This window comes from Notamacropus eugenii, chromosome 6, assembly GCF_028372415.1.
Source record: "Notamacropus eugenii isolate mMacEug1 chromosome 6, mMacEug1.pri_v2, whole genome shotgun sequence".
In the NCBI taxonomy this organism is placed as follows: domain Eukaryota; kingdom Metazoa; phylum Chordata; class Mammalia; order Diprotodontia; family Macropodidae; genus Notamacropus; species Notamacropus eugenii.
This window is the reverse complement of record NC_092877.1, coordinates 128523649-128546451: the sequence shown is the minus strand read 5'-3', so window position 1 is coordinate 128546451 and position 22803 is coordinate 128523649.

Here is a 22803-nt window from a genome sequence, read left to right as displayed (position 1 = left end):
TAAAAATCTTTGTCCTCACCCACTTCCCCAAGTATTTCATACAGTGTCGTCAACTGTACTTAGTACAATTGATATTTAATAAGTCTTTGCTGAATAAATTAATGAATGGTTAAATGGAAAAGTTTTCAAGAAGCAACTTAATTCAATAAATAATAATTAAGCACATTTATTGTGTATAAGTTTCTAAGCTAAGTAATAGTAACAATAAGGTGAAAATGACACAATATTCCTCAAGGGAAGTTAAAATCTACTTGGAGAATGCAATACATACTATTGAAAGGAAGTATGTGAGAGGAGCAAAGAAGAGTTGAAGACAAAGTATTCTAGAAAAATCAGAAAAAAGAAAAACAGCATCTTCCACTCAGTGAATGAGAGCTTGAAGAAGGAAATGGAACTGACCTAAGGAAAAGGTTTGAATCGACAAAGGAAAGTAAGTCCTGCCAAATTGATATAGGGGAAATAAGAAAAAAAAATGTATCTTTCCTTTAAAATTAAATACTACTAATCTTGCTAGAAATTATTGCTGATTTAGAAGCTTTTTTTAATGAATAAATCTAGGAAAATTATTAAGAAAGTATGTCAATATGATGAATCCCACAAAATTATCCGTATTTGTTAATGCATTGAATAAAACATTTTTTCAATAGTATATTATTGGCTAGAAAAAATATGTATCGCTAACTAACAAAATAGAGATCTTGACGTTTTAGGAAGAAATCTCTAGGCAAAGATTCAGTCAATAGTTGAAGTTAAACAGAAAAAAATGAAAGACTCAGTTGTCAAACTGATCTTCCAAAACTCCAGATCTGATCATAACTTTTCTACTCAATGTACTCCAATAGTTCACTGTCAACCTCCAGCATCAAACATAAAATTCTCTGTTTGGTTTTTAAAACCACTCATGATCTTGTCCCTTTCTACTTTTCCAGTCTTTTATACCTTAATCTTTTCCAAGAACTCTGGGATCTAGTGACACTAGATTTGCTATACCTTGAACATAGCATTCTTATCTTCTGACTTTCCATCTGTTCACTGACTATCCCCCAAGCGTAGAATGGTCTCCCTATCTCTACTACCTTGCTTTCCTGTCTTCCTTCAAGTCTCAGCTAAAATGCCATCTTTTTCAGGGAGCCTTTCCCAATATTCATCTGAATGACTTCTGTTTGAGACCACCCTCAATTTAAACTATATTTATCTTATTTCTACATAGTTGTTTGTTTGTTTCCCCAAAATACTATGAGCTCCTTGAGAGCACTGACTGTCTTTCAGATCTTTTGGCTTTCTTTTTATTCCCAGATCTTAACTCAGTGCTTGACATGTTAGAATTAGAGACACCAAATAGAAATCCTAGACCTTACAAGTACTTACTGGTTGTGAGACTATAAGCAGGTCATATTGTCCCTGAGTCTCAGTTTCCTCTGTTATAACATAAGGATAATGAAACACCTCCTTCACTGTCTTATGGTAAGGTTCAAATGAAGTAGTGTAAAGGGCCTTATCAATATTACTGAGTTATCCAAATGTCAGTGATGACATCTTCTGTGACAAAGAGAATAACTCTGTCTTTCCTTTCTATCCTGTGTAATCATTGTTCATGCCCTCTCATACGTCTTCCACAGCTCTCTATCTGAGATGCTGGGAGCTCTCTAGATTTCTTTGCCTGATTGGGATTCCAATGGAGCACATGCCTTGCACACTGATTTTCTTGCACTCATTATGGTCCTCTATTGTCAGGCCTGGAGGCCTGAGGGCTACCCGAGTCTTACCTTACCTATCACAGGTCTTCAGCTGGCCAAACCGGATAAACATATGAGAGAAGAGACTTTCCGGAGTCGAACAAGGGTTAGGCTTTATTGAGGGTCCTGGTTACATGTGCAGGGGGTACTCTTCCTTAGGAGAGAGAGAGAAATCTCCCAAGGAGGCAAAGATCTTACAGTAAGAGAATGAAAGCAGAAGTGGAAGTGGGGAGAGAGGGGGGAGGGAAGAGGGAAGAGAGGAAAAGGGGCCTTCTGTCCTGTAAGGGCCCCTCAGCCCTAAGAGCGCCTTCGGGCTTTCCTGACCCTACTTAAGCTCTCCTGCCGCATAGTTTGCACCTGAATACCGTGCCTGTTAGATAACAATAGGTGTGCCCAGATCCGGGCCAGTCTCGAGGGCGGGGATGCTCTCTCCCATCACGTTCTCACGGGAAGAGGCGGAAATATATGAGATCTCACTCCTTAATTCCCTGCTGTTTCCTGGGGGCCCTCATGAGAACTCTAAGGTTTAGAAGCTCTCACCTTTACCCTCCCGAGACTGTCCACATGGAACTGAGCTTACACCCCCAACACTCTATCTTTCTGATGACAACCTCTACAAAATCCTGCTAAACTGACTAATCATAGTATAAAGATGACTCTGGTTGAGACAGAGAGAAAGAGACAGAAATGCAGAGGCAGAGACATAGAATCAGACAGAGATAGTGCTTCCCCCAAGAACCTTCAATGAGCAGAGCAGAGTCTGGCAGATCTATTTTTTTCAGTCTGGACTGACTTAGACCATAGCTGGGGCATTATAGATCTGCTTTCTGAGGAGTTTCCTAAATATGTGTACAAAGATTCATAGTAAGTGAACTGACCATGAGGATACAAAGGAAAGACTAAAACAAAGGAAATGTCAAAAATGTTTTCTCATATTGGGCTTCAAATAAGTAAGGAACATTTTTGAATCTGATTCTTGCTTAAACTAAAAATGCATGATTTAGGTAAAATACATATTTAGTAGAAAATTAATAAATATTTTAGATGTTTGCAAATATAAATGAGTGATAATAAGAAGCTAAATACATTTTTACAAATACTGTTTCTATTTGACTTACTCTATAAGTACTTAAAACCATGAAATGTTTTTAGCCCCCTTAGGTTAAATGATCACCTTCTCTACCTTCTTATTTTAAATATGCAGTCTTTCACTGTAAATGGAGACCTGAAATATGTTTTTTATCAAAGAACAAAGATGGGAGATTATCTGCCCTTTGTAGTATTGCTGAATCTGTGCTTAATTTATGAGGTCATGCATGAGATATGTGGGATTCTTCCCAACCCTGAGTCAGCTCAAGAGAGGTATTATTGTGATTATTTAACCAAAGTAACTACTTGACATTGTCACATGAACTTAAAAATAGAGAGGTGAGAAAAATTGAAGGCAATGGTGCTTCTAAAACATTTCAAACAAAAAAAAAAATAAAAAAAGATCGATTCCCTGAATTCCATGGAACTTCTTCGTTTTATTCTCTCCAATATTTTGGTCTTCTTTCATGGCACCCCATCCCATCTCATTTGACTCCTGACTTTTTCTACAATTCCAATTTTGGAGAGTCTTTTGACCTTTGACTGATAACTTGATTTCAAATGATTGCCTTTCATCATAGGATGTAAAGCAAGAAGAGACCTTAGCAATCTTTGATTTCAATGACCTCATTTAACAAATGACAAAACTGGGAAACTGCCAAGCCTAGAGGCCTGTATTGGGCTACCCGAGTCTTTCTTACCTGTCCCAGGTCTTCGGTTGGCCAAACCGGATAAACGTATGAGAGAAAGGTCGTTCCAGAGTCAAACAGGGGTTGAGCTTTATTTCAGGGTCCGGGTTACAAATGCAGGGGGGTCTTCCTTAGGAGGAAGAGGGGGAGATTTCCTAAGGAGGCTAAGCTTAAGGGATTGGAAGTAGAAGTACAAGCGGGGAGAGAGGGGGAGGGGAGAGAGGAAAGAAAGAAGCGGAGCCCTACTATCCTCTTGGCTCCACACGTGCTAAGAGCGCTTTCTGGCTTCCTCAATCCTACTTAATCTTCAGCCACACAGTTTGCATCTCAATACCATGCTGTTAGGTAACTAGGTGTGCTCCAATCTGGGACGACCTCGAGGGCAGGGAGACTCTCCACCCATCAGGTATCTCCGGGGGAGAGGCGGAAATACCCGAGCTAGCCGAGCTAGCTCAGTCTGACCTTCTCGAACCCCCGCTGTTCATGGAGGGCCTCGTAAGACTCTAAGATTTAGAAGTCCCACTTTTACCCGCCCGAGACCGTCCACACGGAATTGAGCTTCCAGTCCCAACAGGAAACAGATTAGATACATGACTCTCCAAAAGTAACATAAGTAGTAAGTAGCTAACTTAAATTTTGAACCCAATTGTCCAATTTCTGAACCAAGATTCTTTTCACTCCAATTCATTACATCAGAAGACTTCATTTCTGTGAAGCTTAACAAAAATAGTTAGTGTATTCATTTATATAAATGTACTTATAAGTACATAATGCCATATAGTGGGATCAACAAAATATGACATAAACCTGCTAACTCTTTCTCCTGGTTTGTCTCACACTTTCTATGTGAGAAAACATTTATAATGTAATTAACATAATTCAGGTATATATTAGGCTTTAATAAAATTCTTGCTTTTCTCTCTTCTATTCCTTCCCAACTAATTCTCATGGTAGTGGTTCTAAGTTCCCAGAGATAGGCTACCATAACACAGTTATGTACAAATGTGGCCAACACTCTAGGAGCAACCCTGTACAGGGAACAAAGCAATTCATTTAATCACTACTCTAACTCTTGAGACCTTATCCAATATATTTTCTGCACTAGTAGTAAAAACTTGAAACAAATTCCAGAAGGCAACATATTGACTCAGAGAACCACAAATTAAGATTATTTTGCTGCATTGCATTTTTGCTTATTCTATTAAACATTGTCCAATTACATTTTAAACTGCTTCTTGCCTCAAATATAATTTTAACAGCTGTATGCCAGTGATGAGTCTGACATGTGTGGAACACCACTAATCCCAAACAATAACAGATCCTAAGCATAACCATTTACATAATAGGGCAAAAGAAATAAATAATTTATAGATACTAATATTATCAGAGTAAATATATTGAAATGCACATACTCTCCCGCAAAGACACTCAATGGCTATCATAAAGATTGGGTACACATTTATAGGAAGCTAGTACAGAAACACTTATGTTATTGATTCATTCAGGAATATCTGCATATTTCTTTGTCCAAAACCAACCAACCAACCTACCAACCAATCACCAACAACAGCAACAACAACAACAGCTAAAACTACTACTCTACTCACTACTTAACTGTTGATCCTTACAGTTGTCCAGCAGGGATTTTTTTTTTCCCTACTTGAACATAACTTTTACAAACTCTTCTCAATTAATCATCTCCTTTAAGAAAATGTTATGATCTAATACAAGTAGAACTGCTTAAGCTAAAGAACTGCAAAGTTCATCATCACACTGGCGATCTCTGGGCTATAGAGGTAAGCCTAGACAGTCATTCCCTCACTTGAATGCTATACTTTCCAATCAGAATTGAGCTGACAGCGGCAAGTTCCTGTCACCAAGATATCAAAGGAGGGGCAAATTCCCCCAACTTTTCCTTTTCAGATCACAGGTGACAACAGAGAACAACAAATTTCTTTTTGTATAATTCTAGATGACTCTGAAGTGCAATAACTTTTCTAGAGCTTTTGGCAGGTGATTTTATTGATAGTCAATCAGGGATGTTTAATCTTCTAACTTTCCCCGAGCTCCAAGGAGTAGTTTTTGTTTACTCCTCATGTTCTTCTTCCCCTGATGCTCAATTTCACTTTTGTGTAAGCAATTCTGCTCAGTGGTATAAATGAGAAACTCCTGACTCACAGTCACTGTCTTTTTTTTCTAACTTAAAAATTTATAACTCGGCAAATTTCCCCAATAAAATTGATAGTCCTTTTAAAATCAAACCTTGGTTTCTAAATTTTTATGTGATTTCTCATTTTCTTCTCTTTAATCATGAAACACATGCAAATTAGTTGTGGTACCAGACGTATTGTGCTCTAGAGTTTTCAATGACAAACTCGTCTTTTTTTCCCTCTTATGTGCCCTTAAAACTGTACTACTTTACAATCACATTTCTCTAGTTTTTTTTAAATAAATAAGTAATCTTTCTCTTTCTTTATAATACTAAATTTTTCCAAAAAAGTGAGACATTATTCTGACAACAAAAATACCTGAGTCCACAAGTCTGCACCATAGATTATTTTCTTTGCAAACTGCCCAGATGCTACCTGAGAGCTTTTTCTTCCAACATGTATTTTTGCAACTTGCTTTAAAACAAAGTTCATACTGGTATTGAAATTTCATCAACAGCAGCATCAAAATCCTGCACACTTTGATAAATCATTTAAAAAAAATCTCTTCCAGTGTACAATAATGCTTTTTTCTTCCATTTTCATCATAAACTTGTACTTACAAAAAATGATTTAAAAAGATTTTATGCTTAAGAGTGAGGAAGAGACACATGCTTGACAAGAAAGCCAAAAAATATTTACAAGGAATTAGTCAGGGCAAGACAGCAACAAAATTTCCCTAAGTAGTGAAAATTTCATACTGAAATCTTTACCAACGAGCTTAGAAAAATGTTTACATTAAGACGAGATGAAAGTTGTATTATCTGTGTGTTGGTTTTCGTTATTTGTTTTTTAAGGATAGAGATCTCCACATGTTTGTAGGCATGAAAGAAGCAGTCAATAGATAAAGAGGAATTGAAAACTGGGAAGTGAAAGTGCATACCTGAATGAACCTCTGAAAGACAGTAGAAGGGATGGGGTCAAAGGCTAAATTAGAAAGATTGCCTTTGGGAAAAAGAAAGATCACCCCTTCTTAACTTGGAATAAAAGAGGAGAAAATGAGAGCTGGTGTTGATATGTATGAAAGTGTGAGTTGAAGGAGGAGAGAGAGACAGAGACAGAGACAGAGAAACAGAGAGAGAGAGAGAGAGAGAGAGAGAGAGAGAGAGAGAGAGAGAGAGAGCTCACAACAGGAGCTTTCAATAGATGGTCTCAGGGTTGTTTGTTTATTTGTTTGTTTTGTGGGAGAGGGTGAAACATGAATAGAGATATAGAGATCCCCAACTAAAGGACAAATGGATGGTTATGGCAAAGGCAGCTTGAAGAGAACATTTAGAACAACTCTTCTGAGGAATGACATTGAGAGTGAATCAGGGAAGAGTAAAAGGATTTTACTCTGTAGCAGTGAGGTCACTAGAAAACATACATTTGTAATCTACTTGGTCAGTCTAATTTTGTGAGTTCCTCTAGAAGTATTCTTTAACATTTGAGTAAGAACAAGAAGGCATATGTTGGAAGTAATGTAAAGTTAAAGTTAGGAAAGTGATTAACAGTGAAAGGTGGTACATTACAAGGAAGAAGACAGAATAAAATTTAACTGTTTAAAGCAGAATTTCTTCATTCTTCTGCTTTCAGGTTGACTAAAACAATGACTGATAAAACATGACTTCAAAGGACTAATGAGGAATTATACCTTCCACATCTTGTCAGAGAGGTGATGCACTAGAAGTATGAAATGAAATAAGAATTTTTAAAAATGGCTAAAATATTGATTTGATGGGCTTTACTATAAGCATTTCTTATAAAGGAGGGCTTGGAGAAGGGGAGCATTATGTTTAGTGTCTCTGCATACATACGCAAAGAAATACACTACCATTTTATTTTTAAGTGATCAGAAACAAAAATAATGACAAGAAAACCTTACAGAATTGGCAAGAAGTAGAACTTTTTTTTACCACCTTGATAAATTATATATTGTGTATTTCTTTAACAATGCAATTAGAAGTTCACAATTTCTTATACTATCCTCTTTTTATCATCTTAATATATTAATATCCTTGCTGATGATTGTTAACGTACAGTAAAAATAGATTTCTTTTCAAAAGAAAACAGCTAATAGGGCAGTTTTTAAGTTCAAAGTGAAAAAGCTAGTATTCAATTCAAATCTGTAAACACTTATTAAGAGTGAAAAATATTCAAGGCCATCTACATGACGTTATAATAAGTGGTAGGGATTTGAAAATGTAAATAAATCCTAGGTCTCCTAAAGTTTTCATTTCACTGGGAGAACAAATATAAAAACATTCAAAAAACTTTGGAGAGAGGAGAGCAATTAGGGTTACCACAAAAAGATTTTGCAAAGGAAAGGTGAGGAAAGGAAAATTAGAGATTATTAGAAGGGAAGTGGATAGGAGCTCTTGCCAAAGCACAGATATAAGACATAGAGATCAATTTCACAAAAGGGTTATTAGACCAGTTTGAGTAGAATAAAGAATACGTGAAAAGGACTTTTACAAAATGTCTGGAAATGTCTGGGTGAGAATCAGATTGTGAAGTTCAAATGCCAGGCTGATGATTTGCATTTAATCTGAGAGGCAACCATGAATTAATCAGTAAGACAATAGCATTTATTAATTGCTTGCTTTAGGTTTGTCATTATACTAAGTCCATTAGGTACAAAGAAAAGCAAAAGACACATTTCTTGCCCTCAAGGAATTCACAATTTATTTAAGGAGATAACACAAGAACAATACTATATATAAATGGTGTATACAGAATCGATGACAGATAGTCTTAGAAGAAAGACACTAAGGGAAACTAGTTGACACAGTAGTGCCAGTCTTGGAGTCAATAAAACCAGAGTTCAAATCTGGCCTCAGAAACTTAAGTGGCCTAAGTACGTCTCTAAACCTCCGAGGTTGGGTTAACTGAGAGGAGGTGGAGCCAAGATAGCTGAGCAAAAACAGTGACTCTCCTGAGCTCTCCTCCAAACTGCTCCAAATACCTTTAAAAAATCACCCTAAATAAATCTCAAACACAAAAAGACAGAGTGAAGCACATTTCCAGCCCAAGAAAACTTGTAAGATTGGCAGGAAAGTTCTCTTGCTCCAGAGTGAGGGAGGAGCCCAGTCGAGCTTAGGATGCACAAGTGAAGAACTGGCCCCAGCAAACCTAGAGCAGGTCTCAGGGCAACTGAATCAGTGGCAGCAGTAGTGGGTCCAGACCTCTTGGCCCACTGATACCTAAGACAACTTAGAAGGTCAGCAATAAAGGCCACCATGCCTGGGTGAAAGTGTAGCTCAATCCAGTGCAGGCTGAGCCAGTACATCCCTGGCCACAGCAAACCAAGAGCAGGCCTTATGGATAACTGAGTCATCATCAGTCCACAGATGGTGAGGAACTCAAACAAGTGGTCAGCAGGAGATTACATGGGTGTTTTTGATAGCACTGAGACAGGACTCTGTTACTTTGTTCATACACCGATCTAGGTCACAATCCAGGGTGGTAGTGCCAGGTTGAGAAGGAGCACTAGAACAGCAGAACTCGCAGCTATAATGGCAAGGGGACACTCCCCACTATTCCAAGGCAGAAAAGACTGCTTGTGGTTGCTCACAGACCAGATTACAGGCCAGGAAAATAATGAACACATCTTCTTAGATCATACAACCTTGAAGAACTGAAAATTTACAGATCAAAAGAAGTATCTGAAAATAGATGCACAAAACCCCTGAAGCTTAGGACAGTGTGCCCACCACCCTAAAACCAGAGTCTTACTTTAACAAAGAGTCAAAATTCAACTAAAAGGCTGAGAAAATGAACAAATATAAGGGGAAAACCTCTGAATTTTGAAAGCTGCTATGGTAACAAGGAAGATCAAAACACACAATCAGAAAATGGCAACAACCTCAAAGCTCCTACATCCAAAGCCTCCAAGAAAAACATGAATTAGTCTCAGGTGATGGAAGAGCTCAAAAAGGATTTTGAAAATCAAGTAAGAAAGTAGAGGGAAAATTAGGACCAGAAATGAGAGTGATGCAAGAAAAGCATGAAAATGAGTCAACAGCTCGGTAAAGGAGACACAAAAAAACACTGAAGAAAATAACACCTTAAAAAAAATAAATGGACTAGGCCAAATGGTAAAAGACGCCTAAAATGCCAATGAGAAGAATGTTTTAAAAAATAGAATGGACCAAATGGAAAAGGAGGTCCAAAAGCTCAGTGGAGAAAATAATTTCTTAAAAATTAGAGCAGAACAAATGGAAGTCAATGACTTCATGAGAAATCAAGAAACGATTTAAAAAATTAAAAGAATGAAAAAAATAGACAATGTGAAACATCTCACTGGAAAAACAACTGATGTGGAAAATAGATCCATGAGAGATAACTTGAAAATTATTTGGCTTTCTGAAAACCATGATAAAAAAAAATCTTTGACATATTTTTTCAAGAAGTTTTCAAGAAAAACTGTTCTGATATCAAGAAGTAGAGGATAAAATAGAAATTTAAAGAATCCACCAATCACCTCCTGAAATAGATCCAAAAATGAAAACTTCCAAAAATGTTATACTCAAATCCCAGAGTTCCCTGGTGAAGGAGAAAACATTGGAAACAACCATAAAAAAAAATCAAGTATGATGGACCACAGTCAGGATAACATGAGATTTAGCAATGTCTATATTAAAAAATCAGAGGGCTTGGAATATGACGTTCTGGAGGGCAAAGGAGATAAGATTACAAACAAGAATCATCTACCCAGCAAAAATGAGTATAATCCTTCAGGGGGGGAAATGGTTATTCAAAGAAATAGAGGACTTTAAGAATTCTTGAAGAAAAGACCAGAGCTCAATAGAAAATTTCACTTTCAAATACAACACTCAAGAGAAGGATAAAAATATATAGCAAAGGGAAATCATAATGGACTTAAGAAGCTTAAATTCATTATATTCCTACATGAGAGGGTGATACTTGTAACTCATAAGATCTTTCTCATTATTAGGGTGGTTAGAAAGTATATACACAGACAGAAGGAACAGGAGTGAGTTGAATATGAAGGGATAAAATCTAAACAAATAAAACTTAGAGATAAAAGAGGAATGCACTAGGAGAAAAAGAAATGAAGAGGCAGAATGGGGTAAATTATCTCACATAAAAGAGGCAAGAAAAAACATTTGCAGTGAATAGGAAGAGGAGAGAGTTTGGGGGGAGTGAGTAGACCTTACTCTTATCAGTATTGTCTCAAAGAGGGAATAACATACACACCCAACTGGGTATTGAAATCAATTTTACCTTACAGGAAAGTAAGAGGGAAAGCATATAAAAGAAGGGATGGGAGTGATTGAACGGAAGGCAGATTAGGGGAGGCATTAGTCAGAAGGAAAACTTTTCAGGAAGGACAGAGTGAAAGGAGACTAGAATAAACAGAATAAAGAGGTGGGGGGTAATAGGATGGAGGAAAATACAGTTAACAATAATAACTTTGAAAAAAGAAATTGAAGTAAGCTTCTCTGATAAAGTCCTCATCTGTCAAACATTTAGAGAACTGAATCAAATTTCTTAAAAAATAAGAGTTAATCTTTAATTGATAAATTTAATTGATAAATGATTGAAAGATGTGAACAATTTTCAGATGAAACAATCAAAACTATCTAAAGCCATATAAAAATATTCTAACTTACTATTGATTGGAAAAATGCAAATTGAAACAATTCTGAGGTACTACTTCCTACCTATTTGATTGGCTAATAGGACAGGAAAGGTAAATGGCAAATGTTGAAGGGAACATGGGAAAAATGAGATTTTAATGAATTGTTAATGGAGTTGTGAACTGTTTCAACCATTCTTTCAAGCAATGTGGAACTATGCTCAAATCGCTGTATGGTTCTCCATGCATTATTGTTTAACCTAGTAGTACCCCTACTAAGTCTATATCCCAAAAGAAATAAAATACAAAAAGGAAAAGAACCTATACATACAAAAATATTTATAGCAGCTCTTTTCAAGGGCTAAAGAATTAGAAGATGAGATAATGCCCATCAACTGGGAAACAGTTGAACAACTTGTGGATGTAATTATGCTGAAATACTATTGTACTATAAGAAATGATGAACAGCATGCTCTCAGAAAAACCTTGAAAGACTCGTATAGGCTGATGCAAAGTGAAAATGTACTGTGTACAAAGTAATAGCAATGTGGTAAGGCAATCAGATGTGAAAGACTTAGTTATTCTCAGCAATACAATGATCCAGGACAACTCTGAAGGAATTATGATGAAAAAATGCTATCCATCCCCAAAGAAAGAATTGATGGCATCTGAATACAGATTGAATACTTTATTTTTACCTTCCTTCATTTTTCCTGGAGTTTTCATTTCTTACCTATGTTATCTTTTGCAATATGACTGTTATGAATACATTTTGCATAACTACACATGTATAACCTACATTGAATTGCTTGCCTTTTTGATGAGGGTTATGGAGTGAGGAAGGGAGAGAATTTGGAATTCTAAGTTTTAAAAGCAATTGTCATTTTTTTATATGCAAGTGGGGAAAATAAACTAGTAAATAAAAGCTTTAAAAAAAGAGTTAACTGAGATAAACAGTTCATCAATAAAATTGGGATAACATTAGTGTCTATGTCATAAGTTTGTTGTGAAGATCAAGTTAGATAATATATGTAAAGTGCTTAGCTTAGTGTCTGGCACATGGTGGGTACCATATGAATGTTAGCTATTATTGTTTTTACTATTAAGGCACTAGCAACGAAGATATGTTATCCTGTGCAAGAAACCCTAAAAATGCCAGGGAAAAGACCCTTTTCTCTAGAGTACATGGGAGTAAAATGTGAAACTAGAAACTTCACAGGGCTAGGTTATGAAAGTGCTTTAAGAACCAAACAGAAGATTTTACATTTGATCCTAGGGATAGTAGAATGTCCATTTTAAGGAAGACATCCAGACCAGGAATGTCTTCATTCCTCTGCAGGATGCACTCCTCACTCTGCAGAATATTCCTACCATGTCAAAGAACATTTCTCACCATGGAAAGTCATGCCAATCCTGGATTTATCATTCTGGAAGGATCCTCCATTCTTGTGGCTTCTTCTTGAAAAGCAGCCTCATCTCCTGATTTTTCACAGAACCTCTGTCTTAAGAACATCCAGATCAGCTATGTTTCTGTTCATTTCAGGCTCATCTGGACTCTCCATACTTTCTCTACTTTCTTCTCCTCCCCATCAACTTCTGTTTTGTTTTATGGGTTGTTTTCTTCCTTTAGAATTCCCTCTTTGAGGAAAGGGATTGCCTATTGCTCTGTTTGTATCTGTATTCTTATATATTAGTATAGGACCTAGACTATAGCAAGTGCTCAATAAATGCTTGTTGACTTGATTTAAAAGGAATCATTGGATAAAATAATAATAATAATAAATTTAATGGGGTTTATTGAATTTGATAGAGGGGCAGTTACATAGTTAGACATTTGCCTTAACATGATTATTTATTGCAATTGATTTAAAAAATGAACCAGAATAAAAAGAAACTAAAGGCAGAAAGACTAACCTGGCAACTATTAAAATGTTATAGGGACACGGTGGCAAAAGCTTGTTCTATGGTGGATATCATGAAAGTAGAAAGAACAAGACTGAATTGTAGCAAATGCAAGATAAGATTTGAGAATGACATCAAGGAGGATAGTGGTATTCCCCATGACAATAGGAAAAAAAATTCGAAAGAATGGATAATTAGGAAAGAAAGGTGATTTTTGTCTTGAACACGCTGAACATAGCTTGCCTATGAGACAGACATTTTAAGATCTCCAAATGTCACTTGCTAATGAAAGAGAGGAGTTCGGGGGAGAGGAAAGAGATGGAAATAAGCAAATGGATAAATAAATCACTAGATACATAGACATACAGACAGATAGATAGACAAATAAAGAATAAGTAAAACTGGGAATCACTGCCTGGGGCAAGAACTTAAGAGTGTATTGATAAAAAATGATCACCAGGATCTGGATCCGTGACAAATTTAAAGAGTGTCAACCTTGAAGGGGTGAAATTGATGAATGATAGGAGTAAAGAGATAGGATGAGGTGAAAGGAGCAGTATGATTCCCCCACTTATCCAGTGAGTGAGTGGTAAGAGACAAAGTGCAACCAATATTTTAAAGGCTGACCAGGGATGCAGGGTCATCAGAAGGGAGCTACTGCTTAGTGAGAGCTAAAGGAGAGAGAAGTGAAAAAATGCAAGCAATCTTATTAGTTTTAAAGCAGGTCTACCACAGAGCATAAGAACTGAGGAGAGTATTTGGTAGATAGGGTTGAGAAGTAGAAGTAAGGAAGCTAGATGGCGAGGATAGGGAATACAGTCTGTACTCCAGATATGCAGCAAACAGAAACACTGGAATAGGGAAAAATTGATAGGATAGTTAGTTATATGCTAACCACAGAGTCTCAATGGGAAGAATTCAAGCAGAGCATCATTGTAGGAGAGAAGTCAATTGATGGAGACAGATAATTAGAAAGGTCAAAGTCTTTTCTTGAGGTCCAATTTCACAACAGGTGGTTATATGGTATCCTATAAGGCTGAGGTGGTTTGCCTCACAGTAAGCAGTAGAAAATGAAGGAATGACTTGGAGGAATCTAACCAGAAAGCAAGAGTTAGTTCAAGGCAGATAAGATTTGGGAAAGGTCTCTAAAACACTGGAAAAGTCTCTGGAACTAGAAGACCAGAGATGACTGTCCTTGATCCAGACTAAGGAGTATTGCCTAAGAAAACCATGGGGCAAAGAGAGTGAAGAAGAGTTTTGAGTAGTTAAGTGACATTATTTAGGCCTTAGAAAAAGATAATTAATTTGTAAGCTGTGTTAATCTTGGGCTAACAGCTGCAGTTGGTAGGTTTGTGGACCTAATCTATTGTGATGACAATGTATGTGAAAAGAAGAGGAAGGCTGTGAAAATTGTTATGAAAATGTTATGAAAATTGACTCTTCAAATTTGGGAAGTGATTTCATACGGAATGATAAGAGTTCAGGACAACTTTCAAGTTGAACACTAGGATGATTGACAGTATTCTAGGAGACAAACGTGATGGATGATATGTTCTTCAGTAACAAGGTGCTTCTTTTTAATTAATTAATTTATTTTTAGTTTTCAACATTCATTGCCAAAAGATTTTGAGTTTCAAAATTCCTCCTCTCATTTCTCCCCCCTCCCAAGATGCATTCAATTTGATATAGGGTCTGCTTATGCATTCATATTTAACATATTTTCAAATTAGTTATGATGGAAAGAAAAATTAGAGCTAATAGCAAGAAGTAATGGGAAGATCCACAAGAAAAAAGAAACAAAACCAAGCAAATCAAAAGGAGAGAGACATTCCTGTTCAAACTCCAAGGTTCTTTCTCTGGAGGTGGATAGCATTTTCCACTGTGAGTCTTTTGGAGTTGTCTTAGTTCCTTGCATTGCTCTTCATTACATTGATCATTTCACTCAGTGTGAATTCATATGAGTCTTTCCAGTTTTTCTGAAGTCTGCCTACTCATCATTTCTTATAGTAGAATAGTATTCCATTACATGTGTATACCACAGCTTGTTCAGCCATTGCCCAATTGATGGATATCCCTTCAATTTCCTGTTCTTTGCCACAGCAAAGAGTTGCTATGAATATTTTTGTAAAAGTGGGTTCTTTCCCCTCTTTTCACAATCTTTTTGGGATACAGACCTAGAAGTGGTATTGCTGGGTTAAATAGTATGCACATTTTTATAGCCCTTTGGGCAGTACCAAAATACTCTCTAAAATGGTTGGATTACTTTACAATTCCACTAACAATGCATTAGCATCCAATTTTCCCACATCTCCAACATTTTTTATTTTTCTATTTTCTCATGTTAGTCAATCTGATAGCTGTGATGTGATACTTCAGAGTTCTTTTGGTTTGCATTTCTCAAATCAATATTGATTTAGAACATTTTTTCATACAATTACAGGTAACTTTAAATTCTTCTTCAGCAAACTGCCAGTTCATTTCCTTTGACCGTTTATCAATTGGTGAATGACTTGACTTTTTAAAAGTTTTATTCAGTTCTCTGTATATTTTAAGAGAGTGAAGAAGAGTTTTGAGTAGTTAAAGCCTTTATCAGAGACACTAGTGGTGAAAAGAAATTCTTCCCCAGTTTTCTGCTTCCCTCCTGATTTTAGTTAGACAAGGTGCTTCTTGAATGAACCAAAAATTAAACCACACTGATATAGTAAAAATAACTGGAATTGACATAGAACTTTAAAGTCTGAAAAAGGTTTTTAAACGCATTATCTCAGTTGAATCTCAGAAAAACTCTGGGTGACTGGTGCAACCCTTATTATTATTCCCATTTCACAGATTAGAAAATTGAGACTCAAAAAGGTCAAATGACTTAGTCATTGTTACATAGCAAGTACAAAAGTACTTGAGACCATATTTGAACTCAAGACTCCCTGACTCCAAACCCGGCATACAGAGCATGAGGTTTATAAAATTTGAGTAAGGTCAGGGTGAAGGCCAGAAGAGAAAAATGAGACAGCACAGCAATCACTGAAGAAGAGAAAAAAATTGGGAAAAAATGAAGTCATGTAGTGAATACATAAGAATTATGAGAAGTCAATAACAAAGTGTTATCAAGTTGCTTGGGGAAAGTGGTACTCCAGTGTAAATATCTGAGATAATGAATCGAGAATCCTTGAATCCTGAGGGCTTCCTGTAATCCAGTGGATATAAATTATGTTACACTCCTACAGACTCTAAGACTCGGATTCCTATGGTGTTTGAAGAATTGATCCATTCATACTTTGCATTTATCCAGACCCTTCAGTCAGAAAATGTACAGGAGTGGGAAAGATAGAGGGAGGCACATTGCACATAAGAATAGCCCACAGAAAATGCAGATTGAACCTCCTTGAGCAACAGAACCTGTATCCTGATTCCTGCTGTGACTGATTTTTGAGTATGTGTAATTGCTTTTCTCATTTGTAGGATATCTTTTACAAAAATAGCATGACAGAGATCCCTGTTCCCTTTTGGACAGACATTCAATTATATCTTAGGCTATATTAAAATCCTCTGAATCACCCCAGAGTAATTCAGCCATGGCACCCTCCTATAGTCTACTGCTACATCATGATACTCCTGTTCGTGTCTAATATATTTGCAAAAATATCCTTCTGTGTCTTCTGTTTAAAAAAAAGGAATGAGCTGTTCTCAAATTGTAATAGATACACAGAGGACTGTAGTTACGTTACACCATTTCTATAAATGTGCATGTAAGTGTCAGTCTTGTAATATTCGTTTAGTAAATTTCCAAGTGATAATACAAGCACAAACCTTTCAGTTTCCCTCTGAAATTTAGTTCCTTATGCTTTTGTTTCATTGGTTTCCTCAATTTTGCCTTAACTGTTTATTTTTTTTTGTCATGTCATTGGCATTGCTTTTCAATAAAACGTTTCCCTGTTTGGACACAAACAGGACATTCCTGAAATATTTCATGACTTTATCAAATAACAGAAAATTAGGATTTTGAAGTTTAAATTTATTTTTATATTACTTACCATTTATCTATTTACTTTTTTCTTCATTCATTCATTCACTTATTTGTTCGTTTGTTTATACTCTAACTCACAGGATAGAGGCTTATATGTTCAAAGCCTATGAGCTTATATGCTTGTATGCTCAAAAGCTCTCCGAGAATTCACAGAGGAGTGAAAAAAAATATGAGTGTTGTTGCAAGGAAGGCTCAATGAGAATTTTCTCCCTTTTGGGTTACTGTTTTACTCCATAGAGTTGGAAAAGAAGTTTCACAATTTCTCTTGTTGTTGTTGTTGAGGTTTATTTTGATGGCTAGTGAATGACTGAATGCACAGTAAATATAGAGAATAAACTAGGTGTAGAATTTAATAGAAGATTGGATTGCCTTTGGGAAAAGATGGATTAGTTTTAATAATCTGATTTCTCTGTAGCAAGCCACCATCTATTTAACGTTGACTTTCTTCCAAAGGTGGCACAAAGTTAAAAGCACAGAACATAAGTACCTCTGAAGAATTTTAGTTAAAAATCACCCAAATGACAATAGAGGCTTGAATGGAAAGTGTGAATAGATTATAAAACTTAAGTTATCAGTGAGTTCTCTGACCAGAATAGGTATATGACTAACAAAGGGCAGTCATATAACAGAAGTAGGAGTCAGATCACAAATGGACAGTCAACATGTTGCATTACTATACATAGAATGGTAAGAGCACTAGAAAAAGGGTTCCAGAAAAATGACCGAATCTCCTTATTTAGGGGAGGACATGGACAAGAATGAGAAATCAGGAATAGATCGCAATCTGATTAATTAGAAGCACATCCATCAAAGTGATAATTTAGCTATCAAAATATTGAAGTATTAATGGTAGAAAATTTAAAAATCCCATACAATAACACTTTAGTTGTATTTCAGTAGATATGATTATTTTTAAGACTAGAATTGTGATTTCATTCCTCTAGGTAATCATCTGTTAGAAAACTCCCTTTATCAAAGCAGTATGGACATCTTTGGTGCAATTTATTATTTGACAGAGTTATCTAGGGTGCTAAGAGATTAAGTGACTTTTCCAACTTCCATATCTCTCATATAAGAGGCTCAAGCTAATTCTGGGTCTTACTGACTTTGTAGCCAGATTTCTACTGACCATGCCATATCCTGTCTCTCTGGACAATTATTTACCAGTGGTTTAACCCTGACACTCTTATATAAACAGTAAAATTGAAGTAGGAGAGAATTTTTTTCCACTTTTTTTCATAACAATTAATTCTGAGCCCCCACAGCAGCTTGTCAAGTATCTAATACTAAGTATTAAACCAAATAATCCTATTTTTCTATAAGTTTCTACTCATCTCTCCATTCAAATTGAATTTCTATTCTCATAGGCTTAAATAAACACTAATGTCACTGGCTATTCAGTAAATTAAACTTAGAGCAAACAGATTTAATTAATTAAATAGCCAATGAATTAATATTTATTTAAGCCTAAAATGGAAAAGTTTAAAAGTTGGCTTGAAGTTTATCATTAAAAAATATGATTTTGGTAACTGGTGCCATCATTTCCTGGCAAATAGAGGGAGAAGAAATAGAAGCAGTGTTGGTTTTTATGTTCTTAGATTCAAAGATCACTGGATATGGCAAATGAAGCTATGGAATTAAAACATGCTTACTCCTTGGAAAGAAAGTTTTGGCAAATTTGAACAGCATACTAAAAAGAAGAGTCTTCACCTTGCCAAGAAAAGTCTGAAAAGTAAAAGCTATGTTGTTGTTATTGGGCTTTTTTTAAAATAGTAATGCGTGTCTGTGAGAGTTGGGCTATAAGGAAAGCTAGGTGTCATGCAATCGTTACTTTTGAACTGTGTTGGAGAAGAGTTTTGAGAGTCCCGTGGATAGCAAGGAGATCAAATTGGTTAGTACTTAAAGAAATTAATTCATGTTATTTACTGGAAGATCAAATAGTGAATCTGAAGTTTCAGTAATTTGGCCACATGATGAGAACACTGGACTCAGAGGAAAGGACTCATTTTAGGAAAGATTGGAGACAAAGGGAAAAAGGAATAACACAGGATGAGATGAATAAATAACATTATGGAACTAATGAATATCAGCCTGGATGTACTTTGAGAGACAGTGAAGGACAGAAGAGCCTGATATGCCATGGTCCATGGCAACACAAAGAGCTGGAAATGACTGCAAGACTGACCAAAACAACAATGGTAACATTTAAGTATTTCAACAATGGGTCAGTGGAGAATGTCAAAGCCAGTGCCAACTCTAACCAAGAACAAGAATAAAATATAGCAATGGAATATAAAGCTTAAATGGTTAATAGACGTCTTGAGTAGCTTGATTTAATAAATAGATAATGACTTCACTTGTTCAACATATAAATAGGGCTTTATAATATGGAGTTTAAAAATTATCAGCTACTTTAAAACTTTAAAAACCATTACCTAGCAGCTTTTATGGAAAAGGGACTTACTAAGTAAACTTAAGCTCATCTTTGCACAAATTCTACACTGGATGAATCCAAATGAGCAAAGTTTAGTTATATGAGCTTTTTATGAGAGATCATTTTTGTTAGTACTGTAGCATACGTTGTGCAAAAACCAAAAACAAAACAACAAAAAAACACCTTAAAGTTGTCTGTTGGTGAATCTAGGCAAGCTTACTTATCAAAAGGCATCCCACTGTCACCAGCTAATTCCACTACCCTATAATCTGTTAACTTTTATTATACATGCCTGCTACAAGCTCTGTGGTATGCGAATCTAGGTTAACATAGAATACAGTGATATTTCCATTAATCCTTTTGGAAAAAAAGCTTTAGGTAAAAGCAATTTGAGACATGGCATTCTACTATGCCTAGCTCTGGGATTGTGAGTATCAAAGAGGAAGAAAGGGGTAGGGGAGTTTGAGGGTCTTTCTTTCTTTCCTCCCTCCCTTCTTCCTTCCATCATTCCCTCTTTTCTTTCCTTCTTTTTTCTTTCTTTCCTTCCATCCTTCCTTCTTTCTTGTCTTTCCTATAACCTCAAACCCAGTGCACTCTGAAGCGCATACATTGGACAACAATAGGTCCCTGCCCAAACTTCACTTAATGGCTACTTTCTCTCCTGTCTCTTGATTATCGAAAGTAACTATTTCTCTTTCACTCCCAACTTAATTTAATTATTTTTTTTCTTTTGGTCATTAAAAGGGTCATTCCATGATTATTTCTTAAAGAAGTCTATTCACTGAATGGGCATTGCCTTCCTTTAAGTGAGTACCTGAAAAAATCAATGTCTCCCATGGCATCCTGAGCCATCTCCAGTCATCCTGAGGAATATCAGGTCACTTGACCCAGATGGCTCAGGAGGAGAAAGTGAGGCTGGTGCCCTTTCACAGCCCTCCCTCACTCAAAACAAAGTAAAGTTCAAGTCATGTCATCATTTCTCTGATGTCATGGTCTTCAAAAACGAAGAATGAGCACAACAAGCTTAAATTCAGTCAACTAAAATTTATTAAGTACCTACAATGTTCCAGGCACCACAGTAAGTGCTAGGAATACAGAAGGGGGGAGAGGTAGTATCTGCCCTTGAGGAGTTCATATTCTAATGTAGTGCATGGGAGACAGCATGCAAACAACTACAAATATGAAAGAGAAACAGATACACGCACACACAGAAAGAGACACAGAGAGAGAAACAGCCAGACAGAGAGAGACAGACAGACAGACAGACAGAGAGGGGAGGGAGGGAGAGAGAGAAAGAATTGGGTGTGTTCTCAGAAGAAATATATTACAATTAAAGAAAACTGGGAAAAAAATTCTTGCAGAGGGTGTGACTGAAATTGAAACTTGAAGAAAGCTGGAAAGTTTGAAGAAATGAGGAGGGAGGACATTCTAAGCAGGGACATAGGCAGTGAAAATGCTCAGAATGAGCAGATCAAATGTCATGTTCAAGAGCTAGCAGGGAGGCTAATGTCATTGAATTGCAGAATAAGTTTATGTGAGTAAGGAGTAAGAAGACTGAAATGGTAGGAAGAAGCCAGGTTATGAAGGGCTTAGAAATCAAACAGAACATTTTCTTATTGACCCTGGGGAACAATCAGGAGGCACTGGAACTTACTGAATAGAGGAGGTGATATTATCAGACCTGAATTTTGGGAAGACAAATTTGACAGATAGCTGAATGATGGATTGAGGTGAGGAGAAATAAAGCAGGGAGACCAACTAGCAGGCTATGGCACTAGGCCAGGCACAATGTCTCCAGACTCAGGATAGTTGCATTATTACAAGAAACAAAGGGGTATAGATTAAGAAGATGGAAATGGCACAACTTGACAGCTGCATGTAAGTGAGGTAAGAGAGAGTGAGTATCTAAAGATGACCTTAACGTTGGGAGTCTGTGTGACTGGGAGGATATTAATACCTTTGACAGTAATAGAAAAGTTAGGAAGAGGGAAAAAGGGTTTAGGGAAAAAAATATAATGACTTCTATTTTGAAAGTGGTGAGCTTAAGATCTTCATGAGACATTAGTTTTCTCAGGATGGTGGTTGAAGCCTCTTCTCAAGAATTCTTTTTAGGACCATTTCCCAAAGATGATCAAAGGTCAAGAAGGAAGCTGTTTTCCCCCTCCCCCGAGACAGAAACCAAGTCCAAGGCCTGAAAAGCCAAGAAGGTGGTGTTGAAGGGTGTCAATAGCTGCAAAAAGAAGAAAATCCAAACATCTCCCACCATCTGGTGACCCAAGACATTAAGACTTTGAAGGTAGGGCAAATACCCTTGGAAAAAATACCCCTTGGAGAAACAAACTTGATCACTATACCATCAAGTTTCCCTTGAACACCGAGTATGCTTTGAAGAAGATTGAGGACAACAATACCCTAATCTTCATTGTGGATTTCAAGGCTAACAAGCATTAGGTCAAGCAGGTGGTAAAGAAGCTGTATGACATTGATGTGTCTAAGGTCAATGCACTCTTCAGGTCTGATGGAGAGAAGTCCTATGTCTGACTTGTTCCATGTTATGATGCTTCAAATGTTGCCAACAGAATTGTAATCATCTAAACTGTGTACTGTTATCCAACTCCACCTACAACAAAATTTCTAGAAAAAAAAGTCTTTTTGATAATCTTTCTTCACAAGATGAGATACCCCACATGATATCAGGAAGGAAGCTCTCTTAAGTCTTTTTTCTCTGTGCTCAAACAATCTTTCTCAAAGTATGATACTAACAGTCTCTATGGAATTACAGTTAAAATGCCAGTTTTCACACCAACTCCTAACACATTACAGTTAAACTGTAACTTCTCACATTTCCATTATGTCCTAAATATATAATAACTAACCCATACTCTTTGTAGGAGGAGTTATTGAAGATGTGTTCCAAGTTAAGATTTTTATCCACTATGGCATACTTCTACCCCATTATAATTGTGCCATATTTGCTATATATTTGCCAAATTTTGTCTCTTTTGTTCTCATAATCTTGTAACTTTCAAGAATCCACTCATGTATAATTTTTTTTAAATAAAGCTTTTGAAGAGATGGAAAAATAGGCATAAGTTTCAGTAGTTCATATATCTTCAGGATGACTTTTTGGATAATAATAGG